The sequence below is a fragment of the Oryctolagus cuniculus genome, chromosome 6 (assembly GCF_051225735.1).
Source record: "Oryctolagus cuniculus isolate XC-2025 breed Fujian yellow rabbit chromosome 6, ASM5122573v1, whole genome shotgun sequence".
Taxonomy (NCBI): Eukaryota; Metazoa; Chordata; class Mammalia; order Lagomorpha; family Leporidae; genus Oryctolagus; species Oryctolagus cuniculus.
The window spans coordinates 132,241,893-132,260,625 of record NC_142872.1 but is presented as its reverse complement, the minus strand read 5'-3'; the positions used below and the strand labels follow the sequence as shown (position 1 = coordinate 132,260,625).

General features: G+C 38.7%; 1 protein-coding gene across 3 annotated transcripts in view; it reads right to left on the bottom strand.

The window, feature by feature from the left end:
- Positions 1–18,733, bottom strand: part of OXR1 (oxidation resistance 1) — a 796,801-nt gene that overhangs the window by 192,246 nt on the left and 585,822 nt on the right. The window contains exon 1 of one of the 3 annotated variants that reach the window (XM_089335578.1): positions 3,095–3,140. The exons of the other annotated variants lie outside the window; for them this stretch is intronic. The gene's annotated coding sequence lies outside the window, so the exon portion shown is untranslated. Of the gene's footprint in view, positions 1–3,094; positions 3,141–18,733 lie in introns of those variants that run through there. 3 annotated transcript variants of the gene reach the window in all.

The window sequence follows — 18,733 nt, the reverse complement described above, 5'->3', positions numbered from 1 at the left end:
GACTCCCTGCAAAATAAAGCAGCTCTTCCAATCCCACCCTTTTTCCCCTCCCAAGTTCCAGCCACTTGGGACTCTTCATTCAGACCTGCTCCAGCCTAGGTTGTTGCTATCACAGCTGTCTTACTGGAACTGACCTTCACTGGATTCTCAAAACTTCTTGTGGTCAACCCTTTTTTCTAGAATGGATATATTTTTCTTTCTTGTTTTATTTTTTTATATTGATGGAACACCCAAGAAATCATACAAAGGAGAGATATGTTTAAGATGTATCTGTATTAAGCATGCTTTATTCTACTCTGACATTTGTTTTATGATTTTAATGGAATTATTGATAGGAAATAATTTCATTATTAATAATGCCCATTAGGAAATAATTAGAATTTTGAAGGCATACTCCATTATTTTCTAGAAGAAATTAACCTGTTAAATTTATGAGATAATAAACTTGAGTGACTATATTTTTATTAAAAACACAGACTTATGGGTAGTTCTTAAAGTTTACAGAAAATTATACTTTAATAGTTAATAGCCAATTTATGAAAGTTGTATATTTAAATAACTATACATAGTCTTTTCTCAAATAGACAACTTTTTCCAAATAAAAATCTAATAGATGGAAATAACATAAAAATAGCATAACTACATTTTATCATAGAAGTACAGAATCTATGGAAATAGAACTTTGTTTCAGTTTTGTCTAAGGATCCTAAGACTGAACACTGTGTGGGGCCGACATTGTGGCAGCGGGTTAACGCCCTGGCCTGAAGCTCCAACATCCCATATGGGCGCGGGTTCAACACCCGGCTGCTCCACTTTTGATCCAGCTCTCTGTTATGGCCTGGGAAAGCAGTGGAAGATGGTCCAGGTCCTTGGGTCCCTGCACCTGCATCTGGCTTCAGATATGCACAGCTCTGGCCGCTATGGCCAATTGGGGAGTGAACCTTTGGATGGAAGACTCTCTCTCTCTCTCACTCTCTCTCTCTCTCTCTCTCCCTCTCTGCCTCTCCTCTCTCTGTGTAACTCTGACTTTCAAATAAATAAATAAATAGACTGAACACTGTGGTGTGAGTGACAAATATATCTATATCTTATATTGATTCTAAAAGACTATAACCTTGCTTGTGGCAGAATCATTCTATCAGGTTCCTAAAAGCTATAAAACTATTGATAGAAAAGACGCTGAGAAAGAATTTCTCTGCAGAATGTTGTCAGTGTATTGTGCTTCCACCCCGACTCTCATATGGGTTGAGGGGATAGGCTGGTAGTCTGCAGACAGTCAGCCAAAGGAAGGCAGGTTCCCTGTCAACAGAACTGTGTGTATTAGTGATCTTCTGACATAGTTCTATATAACTTCACAGAACAAGTGTGTCCACTCCCTGAAGTGTACAAGTACACAAGCATTACAGCAAAGTCATTCAAGTACTTTGCTGGCCTTGGTTTAGGGTCAACCAGAAATCAGTGCTTCGTTGTTATTTCATTGGTAAATGACTTGTTAGACTAGAAAGGAGTGAAGACTACAATACCTGGATAGACTTTATTACTCTCATCTACTATGAAATAATTCCATAGAAAAGTTAATCATCTCTGTTCTCTTCCTTCCAAGTGTTTTTGTAAGAAACATTCTGTTTGACCACTTCAATTGTGACTAAGTCCAAAGACTTATTATATTGTGAATTAGTGATTCCTTCATAAAGTAAGTCTACTGGTCAAGTGATAACTTTAGTAATTATTTTCTTTAAACAGGAAATACAACACTTCTGTTGCTTAATAAACTTTTTCATTATTTTTAAATGTGGTGTTTTCCTTCTAATTTCTTCTTAGTAAGCTTTACTCACAAACTCTAAGGAATTTGCCTCTTTAATAATAGCAAAGGCTAAGTTTAAATGCTTTATTTTTATTAAAATTTAAAATACAATTTATTTGAAAATGAAAGAAAGAGAGTAAAAAAGAAATATATTCTAAATGCCTGCCACTAGGAACCAAATCTAGGTCTCTCACACAAGTGGCAAGAACCCAACTACTCAATCCACCACTGCTACCTCCCAGTGTCCATATAAGCAGGAAGCTGGAATCAGGAGCCAGAGTGAGAAATGAACCCAGGTACTTCATACTTCAATGCGCTCCTAACTCTCAAGTTAATTGCTAGGTCAAACACCCACAACAGTTGAAATATTTCAAAACACTGCTATTATTTTATGTTCTCCATTGTTGAATACTACAACCAAGATGAAATAATAGTAGGTCTACAATAGCAGCGACATTTCTGCTTTGTTCATCGTCCTGCAAACCAGAGCATAGAATAAGCATGAGAATAAAAAGGCTTTTGTCTCCAGACTTACTATTTTTAGCTACTGCACAGAACAAGTTCTTTGCTTTTAGTTTATTATTAACTGTTATTCCTATATTTCCACATAATTTTGTTTGACCTAATAGGTCTTTGTTATATTTATTTCTCTCCAAGTGACCTACCCTGAGTTTTTGGCTAATATTTGTCTTTCTATACAGATGTGCTCATTAAAAAAAAACTGTTTTGTTTTTTTTATCCATTATTTTTATAAATCACCTGATAACTTTAGAAAATTTATCAGTAACTTGCTAGAGAATGCTAAATGTTCTGATTTTTTCCATAGTATTTTTTGAGTACTCAATGTTGTTCTCATAGTAGATAAATGTGATATTAAAGGTATTATAATTTTATTTTATTCCTCTGCTTTCTTGTTTAGAATGAAAAAAAGGTATTTGCTTCTAGAAGTTTTCAGTGAAATGGGAAATGGAAACAAGAAAAATCAAATGATATTAGTAGACATTAGATAAATGCTTTGAAGATTTTTCAAGGTTATACCACAGAATCAAAATATTACTACCAGTACACTTAGCAGTATTCTTTCATAAAGCCTAAGGTCAGACATTTCTTTACTTATTCCCTAAAATGGCTACATACAAATATGCAATGTGCTGCTATTTACATAAATTATATTGTTTTGTTAATTTCTTCACTTCAGAAGCAGGATTCTGCTTTCCCCAACAAATGATTGACATTTCAAGAATTGAAAAATAAATAAAAAAGTTACTGATAATGATTTCAGAAACTTACTTCTCAGCTTTGTAGATACTGGGCATACTTCCTTGGAATTCAGCCTTCTGCAGTAGTGAGTTGTCAATTCTCCTTTCAAATATTCTTGCCTTTTCTCTGGGCTTATTTCCATCCTGATTTAAAATCTCTAAGCACAGAGTATCTTTGAATAGCACCATTTTTTCCTCCATCTTTAGCAAAATGTTGAAGTGAGAAGTCTTCCCACTTGTCTTCCTCTGATTCATTTTAAGAAGCTTTTTAGTTCTGGGTGAAACAGTGGTAACCAAAGGAATCAAGAAAACATATGTGTTTTGGGTTCGAAAGAGCAAGTTATTCATTTACTTCAGGAATGCTCAGGGAAATAGCTTCTGAAATTAAAACTAGTTAAAGGGTTGGAGAACATTTAAATGTGTTAGCCTTCTATTGTTCCTCCCAAAATATTAGCTTATAACCATACCAGGCTTTCTGAAACAAAAACTTAGGCTGGAGGTCAGTGCTGTGGCGTAGTTGGCTAGACCTCTGCCTGTGGTGCTGGCATCCCATGTGGGTGCTTATGTCCCAGCTGCTCTTCTTCAGATCCAGCTCCCTGCTAATGCACCTGGGAAGGCAGTGGAAGATGGCCCAAGTGCTTTGGCCCCTGCTCCTGCATGAGAGACCAGAAGAAGCTCCTGGCTCCTAGGTTTGGATCAGCCCAAGTTCTGGCCATTTGGGGCCATTTGGGGAATGAACCAGCAGAAGGAAGACCTTTCTCTCCATCTCTCCCTCTCTTTGTCTATAACTCTACCTCTCAAATAAATAACTAAATCTTAAAAAGAATTGGCTTCATCAAAAATAAATGGAAAAGCTAACACTGTTTTTCAGATAATAACACATATTGGTGAGGATGTGGGGACACTGGAACCCTTGTGCACTGTTATGGGACCACTATGATACCACTATGGAAAATAGCATAGAGGTTCCTCAAGAAGTCAAAGATAAAACAGCCATAGTTTCAAGTAATCTCACTTCTAGGTATATATCCACAAGAATTTAAAGTAGGGGCTCAAACTCCAAATTGGAGTTTCTGGATCAAGTTCTGGCTACTCCACTCTGATAAAGTGTACCCTGGGAGACAGCAGGTGGTGGCTTAAGTACTTGGGTCCCTGCCATCCAAGTGAGAGACCTGGATTGAGTTCCAGGCACCTAGCCCAGCCTTGGCTATAACAGACATTTGGGGGAGTGAACCAGCAGATGGAAGATCTCTATCTGTTTCTCTCCTTTTAAAACAAAATGAGAGTAAATAAATAAATAGTTTAAAAATATTAAATATGAAGGAAATCCTGTCACACACTAAAATAGAAGTACACCTTTACAAGGTTATATTAAGTGAAATAAGCCAGTCACATCTAGATAATACCATATGATGTCATTTTTATAAGGTACCTAAAGTGGCAAATTAAAATAAACAAAAAGTATACTGACATTTACTAGGGCCTGAGGGGAGGAAGAAAAATGGAGTTGTGATTTAATGAGTATAGAGTTTCAGATTTGCAAAATGAAAAAATTTTGGAGATCTGTTTCCCAGTGAATATACTTAACATTAATATACTTAACACTACTAAGTTGGGCACTTAAAATTAGTTAAGAAGGTTTAAAAATGATATAATGCTTGCCGGCGCCGTGGCTCAATAGGCTAATCCTCCGCCCTGCGGCACCGGCACACCAGGTTCTAGTCCCGGTCGGGGCACCGGATTCTGTCCTGGTTGTCCCTCTTCCAGGCCAGCTCTCTGCTGTGGCCAGGGAGTGCAGTGGAGGATGGCCCAAGTCCTTGGGCCCTGCAACCGCGTGGGAGACTGAGAAGAGACACCTGGCTCCTGGCTTTGGATCAGCGCAGTGCACTGGCCACAGCGCTGGCTGCAGCTGCCATTGGGGGGTGAACCAACGGCAAAAGGAAGACCTTTCTCTCTGTCTCTCTCTCTCACTGTCTAACTCTGCCCGTCAAAAAAAAAAATTATATAATGCTTAAAAAATATTCATTTAAATTATTCTCCACCCATAGTTCTGTGTATTTAGAGTCACAGCCACCAGGCTCAGTCACACACAGGAAGAAAATGCTGGCCATGGACATAAGTATTCCAGCCTAGATCCTGAATAATGATTTTATGCAGCTGGCTGGTAGTGTGTGGTCAATCCTAATGCAAATGTGTCTGCTGTGAGCCTAGGATGACAACTGCATTTGGATGGCTGCCAGAGACCAGTGAAAGTTGTTTTGGAGCTTCAACCCAGACTTTATGAAATTGAAGAACTGAGAAGTCTCAATAATATAAAATCAAGCACATATACCATAATGATTAAAAATATGTCAGAGGGCCGGCTTTGTGGCGGAGTAATGCCGGCATCCCACATGGCATCCCATATGACTGCTAGTTTGTGTCCTTGCTGCTCCACTTGTGATCCGGATCCCTGCTAGTGTCCTGGGAAAAGCAGTGGAAGATGGCCCAAGTGATTGGGCCCCTGACACCCATGTGGATACCCAGAAGAAGCTCCTGGCTCCTGGCTGTGACCTGGCCCAGTGCTGGCTTTTGCAGCCATCTGGGGAATGAATAGCTCTCTCTCTCTCTCTCTCTCTCTCTCTAACTCTGGCTTTCAAAATAATTAAATGAATCTTTAAAAACATGTATGGTGGAGCCATTGCTGTTGTACAGTAGGTTAATCCTCTGCCTGTGGCACTGACATCCCATATGGATGCCCGTTCTAGTCCCAGCTGCTCCTCTTTCAGTCCAGCTCCCTGCTATGGCCTGGGAAAGCAGTAGAAGATGGCCTAAGCACTAGGGCCCCTGCACCCATGTGGGAGATCTGGAAGAATCTCCTGGCTCCTGGCTTTGGATCTGCCCAGCTCCAACTGTTGTGGCCATTTGTGGGGTGAACCAGTGGATGGAAGACCTCTCTGTATCTCCCTCTCACTGTCTGTATCTCTACTTCTCAAATAAATAAATAAAATATCTTTCAGAAATACATATGGCAACAGAAGACAGCCTATATGAGTTTACATCTTGGCTCCCTCCCTTAGCTGATGTGTGATTGTGAATAAATTCCCTAACCTTTTTAAACCATTCAAACTTTCTTTCTCCTGTTTATGTACTTCTTGTGAAAGAGGAGTAACTATCTTGTGAGCTTCTTATAAGCAGTATGTCAGATGAGATGTGCAAATGCTGTTTTGTTTTGTGTTTTTGGAAGACATAACTGAAGTAAGGGTTCGTATTCTCAGTATTTTGAATAAGCAAAACAAAATTAAACTGTTTTAGTGAGTCTGTAAATTCAGATTCTATAATTACTTTGCTTTTGTAGGTTACTCGTTTCCTTCAAATATTTCCTTTTAATTGTCAATTTATTAAAATTCTATGACACCCTGTGAAGTAGCTTGACACAACACGGTGGTAACTTGGAATATCATTAAAACAATCTACGAGAAACGGTATGAGAAGAAGATCTGTTGTTGATTCCTCACTTTGTTACATTGGGCACAAGTATAACTTATATCTTTGGTCACTTTCTTCAAATGGAAAATTAATTTTCATACTAACCTTGCAGGGAAGCTCAATGTGATAAATAGTAATCATGTTTGCCACAAAACACTGTCTACCCTAACATTATACAAGAGTAAATGATAAGTTCTTTAGATTCACTTGAAAATTGAAACATATGATTAGATTAAAAGTCAACTATATAGGGGTAGGTATTTGGCGTGGAAAATTGTTACATTAGATACCGCATTCTGTTTCAGAGTGCCTGATTCAGTCCTGGCTCCATGCATCCAATTCAGCTTCCTGGGAGGCAACAGATGATAGTTTAAGTACTGGGGTCCCTGCCACCCACATGGCAGACTGAGATTGAGTTTCTTGCTCTTGGCTTCAGCCTGGCCTCGTCTTTGCTGTGGCATGTATTTGTGGAGTGAACCAGATGATAGGAGGTCACTCTTTCTCAGGCTCCTTCTTCTGCATTTCAAATAAATAAAAATCTAAAGAACCAAATTTATATGGGATATGTTATTAATAACTGTTCATTTTAGACTTGCTGTGCAAGGGCAAAACACAGAAGCCCAATCACATGAAGGTTTCCCATTGTGATTGGAAACGTCTCATTTCTTTGATTTCTGTAGGTATACCTCATTCATGGATCCAAAGTACAAACTCAGCTAGAGTGGTGACTGCCTAACTCAGCAACTTGGCTGGTGACAGCCTGTTTTAAAATCTCCATTCAGATTGCTGTTTCTTCTAGGTTCTCATAATCTTTGGTCCTTTTAAATAGAAACAAAGTAAGGATGGAAAAGCAACATTGTGCTAGTGAAGCTAGACCTACTCAATAATCCTCCCACAATGATTCATAAGCTGAGAAAATAGAAATCTGGACATGAAGTTCAATTTTAAGTGTTAATAAAGTCATCAAATATTGCAATTGAGGCATAATAAAAACACTGGTAAAAATTTGAATACCTTTCATGTGCTGAACACTTTCAAGAAATTTCCATGGATTATTTATCTTCCTAGTTACAATAATTGAGACATATATATTCTATTCATACTATAATGAAGAAAACCAGGATACAGGGAGATAAAGAAACTTGTCTAAAGAGTCGGAGAACTCAGAGGGCTTCCATAGCCTTGGAAACTCATGACTGGTGCATAGGGAGATTACTGATGCCATAGACAGGAGTGTCAATTGGTAAAGTCAACAACAGGAGTCACTGTGCACTTACTCCTCATGTAGGATCTCTGTCCTTAATGTGCTGTACATTGAGATTTAATGCTATAACGAGTACTCAAACAGTATATTTCACTTTGTGTTTCTATGGGGGTGCAAACTGTTGAAATCTTTACTTAATGCATACTAAACTGATCTTCTGTAAAAAAAAAAAAAAAGAAATTATCAACTCCCAACTTGACTCTCACTGGGATTAAACATGACAATAGGTCTGATCTGATTTCATCATCATTTAAAAAAATCATCTATTATTTTTCACTTTATGTTTCTGTGTGGGAGCAAACTGTTGAAATACTTACTTAAGGTATACTAAGCTGATCTTCTGTATATTAAGATAATCGAAAATGAATCTTGATGTGAATGGAAGGGGAGAGGGAGTGGGAAAGGGGAGGGTTGTGGGTGGGAGGGACGGTATGGGGGGGAAGCCATTGTAATCCATAAGCCGTACTTTGGAAATTTATATTCATTAAATAAAAGTTAAAAAAAAAGAAACTTGTCTAAAGTCACACAAACTAGCAAATGGTTGAACCAAGATTTGAGCTGAGTTCATCTGATCCCTGAGCCAGCAAGCTCAGTCACAAAGCTCTACAACTGCCTCCCTGAATATTCACAATCAGAATCGCAGCAAAAGTTACCCACTTCTTCCACTGTGGCCTATGCTTTCTGCTTCTTTTTTAAGCTAGAAATAGCAACCTCATTTATTTCGGCAGAGCTGGAGGCTGCAAGGCCAGGGTAAGTCCAAGGCCTCAGGTAAGACAAAAGGACAAACAGGAGAACCAGAAGTTTGACATAAATCAGGGGCAAGCATTTCCAACCGTCGAGGCCCGGCAATTAGAGGATTTCAGGCAGGAAAGGCTGAGTTTCAAATGGTCACTGTGTATCTAACCACAGCCATAAATAGGGAACTACAAAAGCAAGCAGTAAGCCAGAAATGTGGCCCGGGGCAAGCCAGGAACCCGGAGTCAATCCTAAAATCCTGGCATCCAAATAGTTATTGCTAGAGACAGGCAAACGTGGAGGGAGTCAAGAATTTCAGGAGCTATGAGAGGTCAGTCCAAGTCAGCAATAAAGAAAGTGACATTTATTTCAGGAGGATTTTCAATAGCAAGGGAGAGAGAGGGCAGGAGAGCAATTATCTGGGTGGTAATTAAGGTCAAAATGGTTGAATTCAGAGATGACAAGCACAGGATGGAGAGCAATTGGGAAGAATAAAACCATCTTCTGGATCTGATGGATATATAACAAGTTTTTTTCCAACTAATTAATTTAGTATGAAGAGTCCAGAACTCAGATACAAATAAAAGAATGAAATGAAATCTGTTTTATAAATTAACAATTGATCCATTTTATAACCACATTAAATCCATAGGCTGTTTGTCTTGCTGTCTTCCCGTTACACTTTTACAGACGTAACATGTATACAAATGTGGTACACATAGCAAATTAGTCAATTTTAAAAGTGATGATGAAGATATGCTATGCATGGATAGAGTGTAGTATATTTCATATCACTGACCCATATAGAACTGTGAATAGTGTATACAGGAATTCATTTCTTTGAAAAGTAAACAAAATTCAGATACTTCTATCAGAGTATTATGCATGTATGTATACATGTTAACTTATTCATGGGAACATTAACTGGCAGGAAAATAATCCTGGTATTTCTGCTTTAGGAAATTATGCTCTGTCAGCACAGTCAGGAGACAAAACAGAATATAAAGAACAGTTCAAGCATTAAGTTGGAAACACTGAGTTATCACAAAGGTAACAACTTCCAGAAGTAGTTGCTAACTGAATGGCTGCAGAGCAAAGGGAATTAATAAATACAGAAGCTTGGAGAAGGGCCCTGCATAGGGCCGTGATAAAATATGTTACACAGCTAAATATGTGATATTTCAAAAATACTCATACTAAATGATTATCCCCCATGTATATGAAATTCAAATGTAACTGGGTGTCCTGTCTTTTTATTTGCAAAATGGGACACCCTAACACTGTGAAGCCAGACTCCAGACCTCTACAAAGGGGCGTCCGCAGCCAATGCTGGTGTTTTTGAAGAGAAGCGTGCAACGGTACTGGTTCTATCGATGTTAGAGGAACTGCAACTTGAATTCTGTGATTGGCACTGGGATGAACCCAAAGCTGGTAAAGTTGCTGGAGAGAAGTGCAGAGGAGCTCTAAGAACACAGGAAGAGTCCTCTGTCTGTTCCTATTTGCAGCCTTCCTCTGGCGCCCTCTTTTGGCAGAGCCCTAGCAGTAGCCGCTGGCCTACCAGCCTTCGCATCCCAAGGTGGCCTAAAGACAGCGTTTGATTCTGTGTTGCAATAACTTAAAATCTGGCTCATGAAGAAATATTTTCAGTGTAATTCAACATCTAATAAAAAGAAGTCGTATAATTTAGTTGTCTATGTCATTATTTTATAAAATCTGAAGATTAATTTCAAGCTGTTATTGATGGAAATTTTTCATACTTCATACTTTTCTTGAAAACACTGAGTTCTTCTAAGGAAAAATTGTTAAAAGTTATTCTCTCAAAACATCAAGAAAAAATTTCCAATGAGGAAATTTTATGAAAAAAATTTATATAAACACGCCACTCTTAACATGCAAAATTAGTGTAAACATTTTAAAATACTTAAAAAAAATCTCTACTTTCATCCACTTGAAAGGCAGAGTGACTGATCTATATATATATATATATATATATATATATATATATAGAGAGAGAGAGAGAGAGAGAGAGAGAGAGACAGATTGATTTTCACTCTCCAAATGCCTACAATGTTTAGGGCTAGGCCACGCTGAAGTTAAGCGCTCTGAACTGAATCAGGATTTCCCATACAGGTGGCAGGGGCCAAAACACTTGAGCCATCATTTGCTCTCTCCAGGTGCATTAACGGAAACTGGACTGGGAGAGGAGTAGCTGGGTCTTCAACCAACACTCCTATATGAAATGCGGGTATTCCAAGTGGTTGTTTAACCTGCTGGCAGACACATGTCCTTAAATACTGCAGTTTTTCTTAAAATTGTTGAGGGTCTACAGACCTGAAATATACTTTTAATTTGCAAAGTGTGTACAATATAAATACCATGAACATTCTTTCTAAATATATAATGATGCTTAGTTTATTGAATTTAGGAATTCAAGGAATTTAGGAATTCAAGGTCATCGGGGTGATTGATCATTATGATCATTACTTTATAGAATAATTTAAATAGCATCCAGGAGACATCCTCAATAGATTACCAACTGCCTAATGATTTTCAAAATCATCTCTAATTATGCATGTTGCCTCTCTAATGGTTTCCATTTTATGTGTTACACACATAGTATACTTATTTTTGCTCTAGAAAGAAATTTTCAAAGAGATTATGCCTTTCCTAGGTCTCCTGCAGCAGAGTGGACCCAAATATAACTTTTTCATTGACTGATTTATTATTATAAGCATAAATTATTGTATAGCTGTACATGTTACTAATACATACAAATGTGATTTGTCAAAATTTTCAGAATATTACTCATGAAAAATAAATTTAATTATTTAATAGATATGTTAATTCCAGAAAATTAGAAAAACAGAAACACAAAAAAATAGTCTTACTGCCCCCAAGAAAATCACAATTAATATTTTTAGTGTACTAACTCCCAGAACATTTCTTTTCAATCTTTAAAATCATATTTGCAACCAAATTCTATCTGCAAAGTTATAGCCATCTGTTTGCTTTATTATAAAGGTTTTTTTTCTGTGATGTTATTTTTCATAAAGGTTATTTTCTGTGATATTAAAACTCCTTATAAAAACAATATAGAAGCACTTAACAGTCTTTGAATAGGAGAGTCATAAAATTACTTAAACATTATAGTTATAAAAACATTAGTATTTTGAAATACATATCTGGTGTGTGCTATAAATAACTTCTCTGTCAATCTCTCAGTTATGATTATTTGTTGTTATTGTGTCTTATGCTCTTTCTTTCACAATTTGATGTTTTTATTCTTTCATGGACTTGGAAATCACGTTATCAAATGTGTTAACGCTTTATCTAGATTCAAAGTTAATGTGCTTTGAAATGAGAATTTATTCTTTGCTCTGAGAAAACTGCATCAACTTTGGTACTATAAATGAGATGCCATTTGTGCAATTCAATGCCTTGTATCTTTTTAAAAACATATATTCTATTGGCCAGTGTTCTGGCACAGCAGGTTAAGCCACTTTCGGGCAGCATCCTTTATGAGTGCAGGTTTGAGTCCCAGCTACTCTACTTTGATTCACCTTCCTGCCAATGTGCCTGGGAATGCAGTGGAAGATAGCCCATGTACTTGAGCTTCTGCCACCCACATGGGAGACCTTGTTGGGGCTTCAGGCTCTTGGCTTTGGCCTGGCCCAGCCCTAGATACTGTGGCCATTTGGGGAGTGAATCAGCAGATAGATGATTCTGTGTGTGTGTGTGGGTGTGTGTGTGGGGGTGTCTGTGTGTGTCACTCTCTCTATAACTGCCTTTCAAAATAAATACTCATCTATCTATCTATCTATCTATTCTTCAAGTTTATTGACTGAATGTGTCATTCAATTAAAAATGAGTGTCATTAAATGAGATACCTAAGTTTATTTTGTGCCTCAGAGTTTGCAGCCCTCACTCCGCCATACGGGCTCTGCAGGCATCCCAGCCTGCTGTCCACAAGCAGGGGCAGGCGTCCCTGACTGCCTCCATGCCGCTGCAGCAATCTCCCAGGAACAGAATCAGATGCTGGGGAAACGATTGTTCCTGTTTATCCAAACAATACACTCAAACCTGGCAGCGAGTATCACGGGAATGCTGCTGGAGATCGACAATTCCAAGCTGCTGCACATGCTGGGGCCGCCCCTCCCCCGCCCCGCCCCGAGACTCTCCACTCTAAGGTAAATGAAGCTGTGGCATTTCTACATGCTCACCACGCTAAGAAACAAGCCACCCGGAGGGTGAGTGCTGTTGCCGCTGCTATCGTTTAGACATGGAAAAATTGATTCAAACCAAATAATCCCTGTGGAGTTCAGCTCAACATCCGAAGACTTTGTAGCTTGTCCTATGGACCTTAACACCAAGAACCATAACCTTCAAGTTTAACAGGTCATTTTGTATCAAAAGGTGAATTAATGAAGCGTCTTGAATTTTTCAAGTTTATGAATATATTCTTTGGGTTCTGCTTTGGCCGAGACAACGAATGCTTTTTTTTTTTTTTTCTATTGTGTGTTTTGATTTGTTTTCCCCCACTGGAAATTGGTTTTATTTGATGTACCCAAGTCTTATGTTTCTCAAGAAAAATCTACATTAAAAAGCAACACCTGCTTATGAGGTAACTTATCTACAGACTGCTGTGTGGGACAAAAATAAACTTTGGTTGGCTCTCATTATAGCAGCCAAATTAGTATCCTATTACTGCTTCTATCTGACAGATGCAGCTGGATTCAGTTGATTACTCTTAGATTAGTTCATCACTAATTACTCCAAAACTACAATCACTATATTTAGTAGCCATTCCTCAACACATAGATAGCTAATATTAAATAACCCATTATATAGGTCAATTAATATAGTTACTCAGCAGGGCAGAATATGAGGCCATTGAAACCAGATGTCCCAGAAGCCATCCAAGGTTCTTCTAAGAATGAATGTCCTTTCCTTTTTTACTAATTCAAAATCATTCATTATACGCATATGTCTCAGACTGAACTGATGGAGATTTAAAGAATTTACTTATTGGAGGCCGGTGCCGCGGCTCACTAGGCTAATCCTCCGCCTAGCGGCACCGGCACACCGGGTTCTAGTCCCGGATGGGGCGCCGGATTCTGTCCCGGTTGCCCCTCTTCCAGGCCAGCCCTCTGCTGTGGCCAGGGAGTGCAGTGGAGGATGGCCCAGGTGCTTGGGCCCTGCACCCCATGGGAGACCAGGAAAAGCACCTGGCTCCTGGCTCCTGCCATCGGATCAGCGCAGTGCGCCGGCCGCGGTGGCCATTGGAGGGTGAACCAACGGCAAAGGAAGACCTTTCTCTCTGTCTCTCTCTCTCACTGTCCACTCTGCCTGTCAAAAAAAAAAAAAAAAAAAAAGAATTTACTTATTGGGAGTCTTTTCAGGTCACTTGCCTTCCTCCTCCAGTGCTGAAATGACCATTAGGTTCTCAACTCTTCACAGTAGACTGTCACGAACTTCAGATTGGATGTCTTAAGCAGGAATAAAGCTTGCTTTATTTAATATCTTAAAATGCTGTTCTACAGAGCCGGCGCCGTGGCTCAATAGGCTAATCCTCCACCTTGCGGCGCCGGCACACCGGGTTCTAGTCCCGGTTGGGGCGCCGGATTCTGTCCCGGTTGCCCCTCTTCCAGGCCAGCTCTCTGCTATGGCCAGGGAGTGCAGTGGAGGATGGCCCAGGTGCTTGGGCCCTGCACCCCATGGGAGACCAGGAAAAGCACCTGGCTCATGGCTCCTGCCAGGATCAGCGCGGTGCGCCGGCTGCAGCGGCGGCCATTGGAGGGTGAACCAACGGCAAAGGAAGACCTTTCTCTCTGTCTCTCTCTCACTGTCCACTCTGCCTGTCAAAAAAAAAAAAAAAAAAAAAAAAAAATGCTGTTCTACAGTAACTTCTTAGAGAAGTTACTTTATTGAAAGACTGACCTACTGTAAATTCTCCTAATCATGTCTGTCACTAAAGTAAAACATCAGAAAAACAAAATACGAATTATGTTAATCATTTCTGGGCTTATTTAGCAGGATCATTATTAAATATAATGTCTCTGAGAAGCAAATTTTTAAAAAATTCCGCTGAAGAAACTTTATTGAATTTTTCTGAAAGTCTAAAACTCAATCTGTTTTCACATATTCCTATATACACATTTACAAAACTGTGGCAGTAATTATATCAACTTGACTAAGCCACGGGATGTCCAGTCATTTGGGCACACATTATCTTAGGGGAGGATGTCAGCTTTTGATGAGATTAACATTCTGCCTGGGAGACTCATAAGCCCTATTGCTTTTCCTAACATGTGGGCCACATCCCACCAACTGAACACCTGAATAGAACAATAAGCCTAAGTCAGAGTAAATCCAGCCTTCTGGTTTCTGCAGGGACAGTGGCCTTTCCCAGCCTTCAGATTCAAACTGAAGTATCCACATCTCTTGAGTACTGAGCTTGATGATTTTAGGACTACAATTAACACCATCTGCTCTTCTAATTCCCATATCTTCACACTTGGAACAGAACTATACATAGGCAACCCAGGTCTCCAACTTGTTGAAACTGAAGATCTCGGGAATTCTTAGCTTCCATAATTGCATGCATCAATTCCTTATAATAATTTCTTTCTCTACACACACACACACACACTATATCCGTTTGCTTTTTTTTTTTTCTTAGAAAAGACTGACATACAAATTTTGATACTAAGAAGGGGAGCTTCCTGGAAAAGATTCCTAAACATGTGGAAGTGGTTCTGGAAATGCATAATGGACAGAGGCTGGAAAAATTTTGAGGTACATAACACATAACAGAAATATGATGTTAAGAGTAGTTCCGGTGATGTTTCAGACAGAAACAGGAACACATTTGGATGTTAAAGCCCCAACCACCCAATGTAATGGCATTTAAGGAAGGGGCCTTTGGGAGATAAAGAGGTTTAAGCGAGGTCATGAGAGAGGGGTCCTTATGATGGGCACCAGAGTGATAACCAGATCTTTTCTACCTCTCTTGCTCTCTGCCATTTTAGGACAGGGTGAGCACGTGGCTGTCAACAAGCCAGGAAGAGAGACTTACCAGAACCTGACCATGCTGATCCCTGATTTCTAGCTTCCAGACTGTGAGAAAATAAACTTACATTGTTTAAAACACCAGTATAAGTATTTTGTTATAGCAGTCTGAGATAACTAACACAAAACCCAGTGTTTCCTGTTTAGTTGTTGCTTCTCTGATGGCTATCTGCCTTTTGGGTTAACTAATATGTAGTGATCTCCTTACTCCTAGTAATCGCTCTCACACTCACATAATTGTTCTACCCTCTCCAATGCATCCCATGTACTTCAAGAGTAGCTGGCTTGACCTCCTAATTAAAATTAGAATCTATGATTCAGGGATAAACTAATTGGCATAACGCCATGCCAGTTGCATTATTGGGATAAGATGTCCAAATGCTTGAAGCTAATTCATTTAGACCTAAGATCATGATTTTTGTTTGAAAATGGAAAACTTGTGCTGTACTTTGCTGAATGTGAATATGCTATCATGTAAGAAATTCAATTTCTCAACTATTTACAATTGAATGTCAGCTACTTTATTTGTTTTTGAGGATGTATTTATTGGAAAGCAGAGTGATAGAGAGACAGGGAGAGAAGGAAGAGGAGGAAGAAGAAAGAAAAAGAAAAAGAGAAAGAGGGGGAGACAGAGAGAGATGAGAGATAGATAGATAGATAGATAGATATTGATGTTTCATCCTGTACCGGTTCACTCCTCAAATGTCATGGCTGGTTCAAGCTGAAGCCAGATGCCAGGAACTCCATATGAATCTCCCACAGGAAGCTGAACAGGAAGTGGAGTAGCCAGGACACAAACTAGGACTCCAATATGGAATGCAGATATCCCTAGCAGAAGCTTCACCCACTGTTCCACAAAGCTGTCTACTGTTAGATACTTTAGATCAGACATCTTAATCATGAAGAAAACTCAATGTGGACAAAACAGACATCCTGGGACCATGAGTAAAGAGTCTGCATAGAAGAGTCAGCACCACAACATACACACACACACACACACACTCATACACACACAAAACCGCACACACACACACACACACAAAACCGCACAGCCAAGAGATGGAGAGAGCATGAAAACAGATCCTTCTTGCATCATTTCAGCAAATAAATCAGGCCTCATCTCAAGTCAGCTTCCTTCTGGATTTGAGTTATACTTGACTATGAATTTTTTATTGTTTACATTCAATTTGAGATAGGTTTTCTGTTGCTTGTAAAAAGCATCCTGATATCTTCAAAGAGGGAGGTGCCTTTCTCTGAAGGGAGGAGAGAACCTCCACTTTGACTATGACCGTGTCTAAACAAGATAAGAGTCGGAGAACTCAAGGGGCTTCCATAGCCTTGGAAACTCATAACTGGTGCATAGGGAGATTACTGATGCCATAAACAGGAGTGTCAATTGGTAAAGTCAACAACAGGAGTCACTGTGCACTTACTCCTCATGTAGGATCTCGGTCCTTAACGTGCTGTACACTGAGGCTTAATGCTATAACGAGTACTCAAACAGTATATTTCACTTTGTGTTTCTATGGGGGTGCAAACGATTGAAATCTTTACTTAATGTACACTAAACTGATCTTCTGTAAAAAAAAAAAAAAAAAAAGAAAGAAATTTTCAATTCCCAACTTGACTCTCACTGGGATTAAACATGACAATAGGTCTGATCTGATTTCATCATCATTTTAAAAAAATCATCTATTATTTTTCACTTTATGTTTCTGTGTGGGAGCAAACTGTTGAAATACTTACTTAAGGTATACTAAGCTGATCTTCTGTATATTAAGATAATCGAAAATGAATCTTGATGTGAATGGAAGGGGAGAGGGAGTGGGAAAGGGGAGGGTTGTTGGTGGGAGGGACGGTATGGGGGGGGAAGCCATTGTAACCCATGAGTCGTACTTTGGAAATTTATATTCATTAAATAAAAGATAAAAAAAAAAAAAAAAAAAAAGCATCCTGATAGAGCAAGCAAGAAACTGAGATAAATTCAGGGCTTAAATCCAACAATATTTTTTCTCACATTTCTGGTAACACTAATGCCCTCTCTTAAATAGCGTATTTTTTAGTTAATTATACTGTTTTCTGGTATATTTAACTTTATAAACCATTGCAGGCATTTCTTGGATGGCAAGGAAATATGATGGGGAAGAAAATGAGTCAGGCACTTAGTATGTTCGTTCTGTTTCATTTAATACACAAACCTGAGAAGGTATAATAGACATGGGATACAAGGCTCAGGGGAAAAGATTTCCCAAAGTCACTCAGTAGTTAGTCCAGCTTCTGGAACCTGAATCTTCAAAGCTCTGCCTTCTTCTCTAACATCAAATTGTTAGGTGAGTAATAAGTTCCAAACACATAAAAACCAGTCAATGATTTTATTACATGCAATTTTGAAATATGACCACTCTCTGGCTCACTAAATTTGTGTATTATCTTAAGAATTAATGCTTTGTTTTGAAAACTCTGAATATTTTTCAGGCAATTTTGAAATAATTTCAATGTCTTGTAAATCAGCAAGATATCTCAAACTTTTTAAAAAAGGAAGAAAAAGTTGCTGTAATTCGAACAATCTAACAACTAGTAACTATACTCCATAATCTTTATGCTTAGCAGGCATTGCATACTTCAAATGACCCTTTATCAAAGAGCTGTTTTCAGATTTCATCCTCATGCTACTTAGCAAGGCAGAAGTCCCATGGTTCAAATCTATCTCTATTATTAAAGCATGATTCTCGGTCATTCTTCTGCTTGCCTACTGTAATTTCTCTTTTGATTTTTTGGCAACTATCTTTTCTATATTAATGTTCTTCCACTCAGTGAAGACCAGCTTTTATCTTTACTTATATATCATCTTTTCCAGTATACACTGAAGTTCAAGTTCCCATTGTTTCTTTCCACATTCTGTTTAACTCTCCTTTTTTAACTTTCAATTCCTTCTCTTCTCAGTCCCCACACTATCACTCAGCCTCCTTCCTAATTGCTCAAGTTGGCTACTTCAAACATAGCAAAATCCTGTCTAGAGCTCTGGGTAATCATGAACTGATGATATCAAACTGAACTCTGCAATACAGAAGGAATGAAGTAATTGGCTGTGGATGTCCAGGACTATGTGTTCCAGAATATTTTCAAAGGAGACAA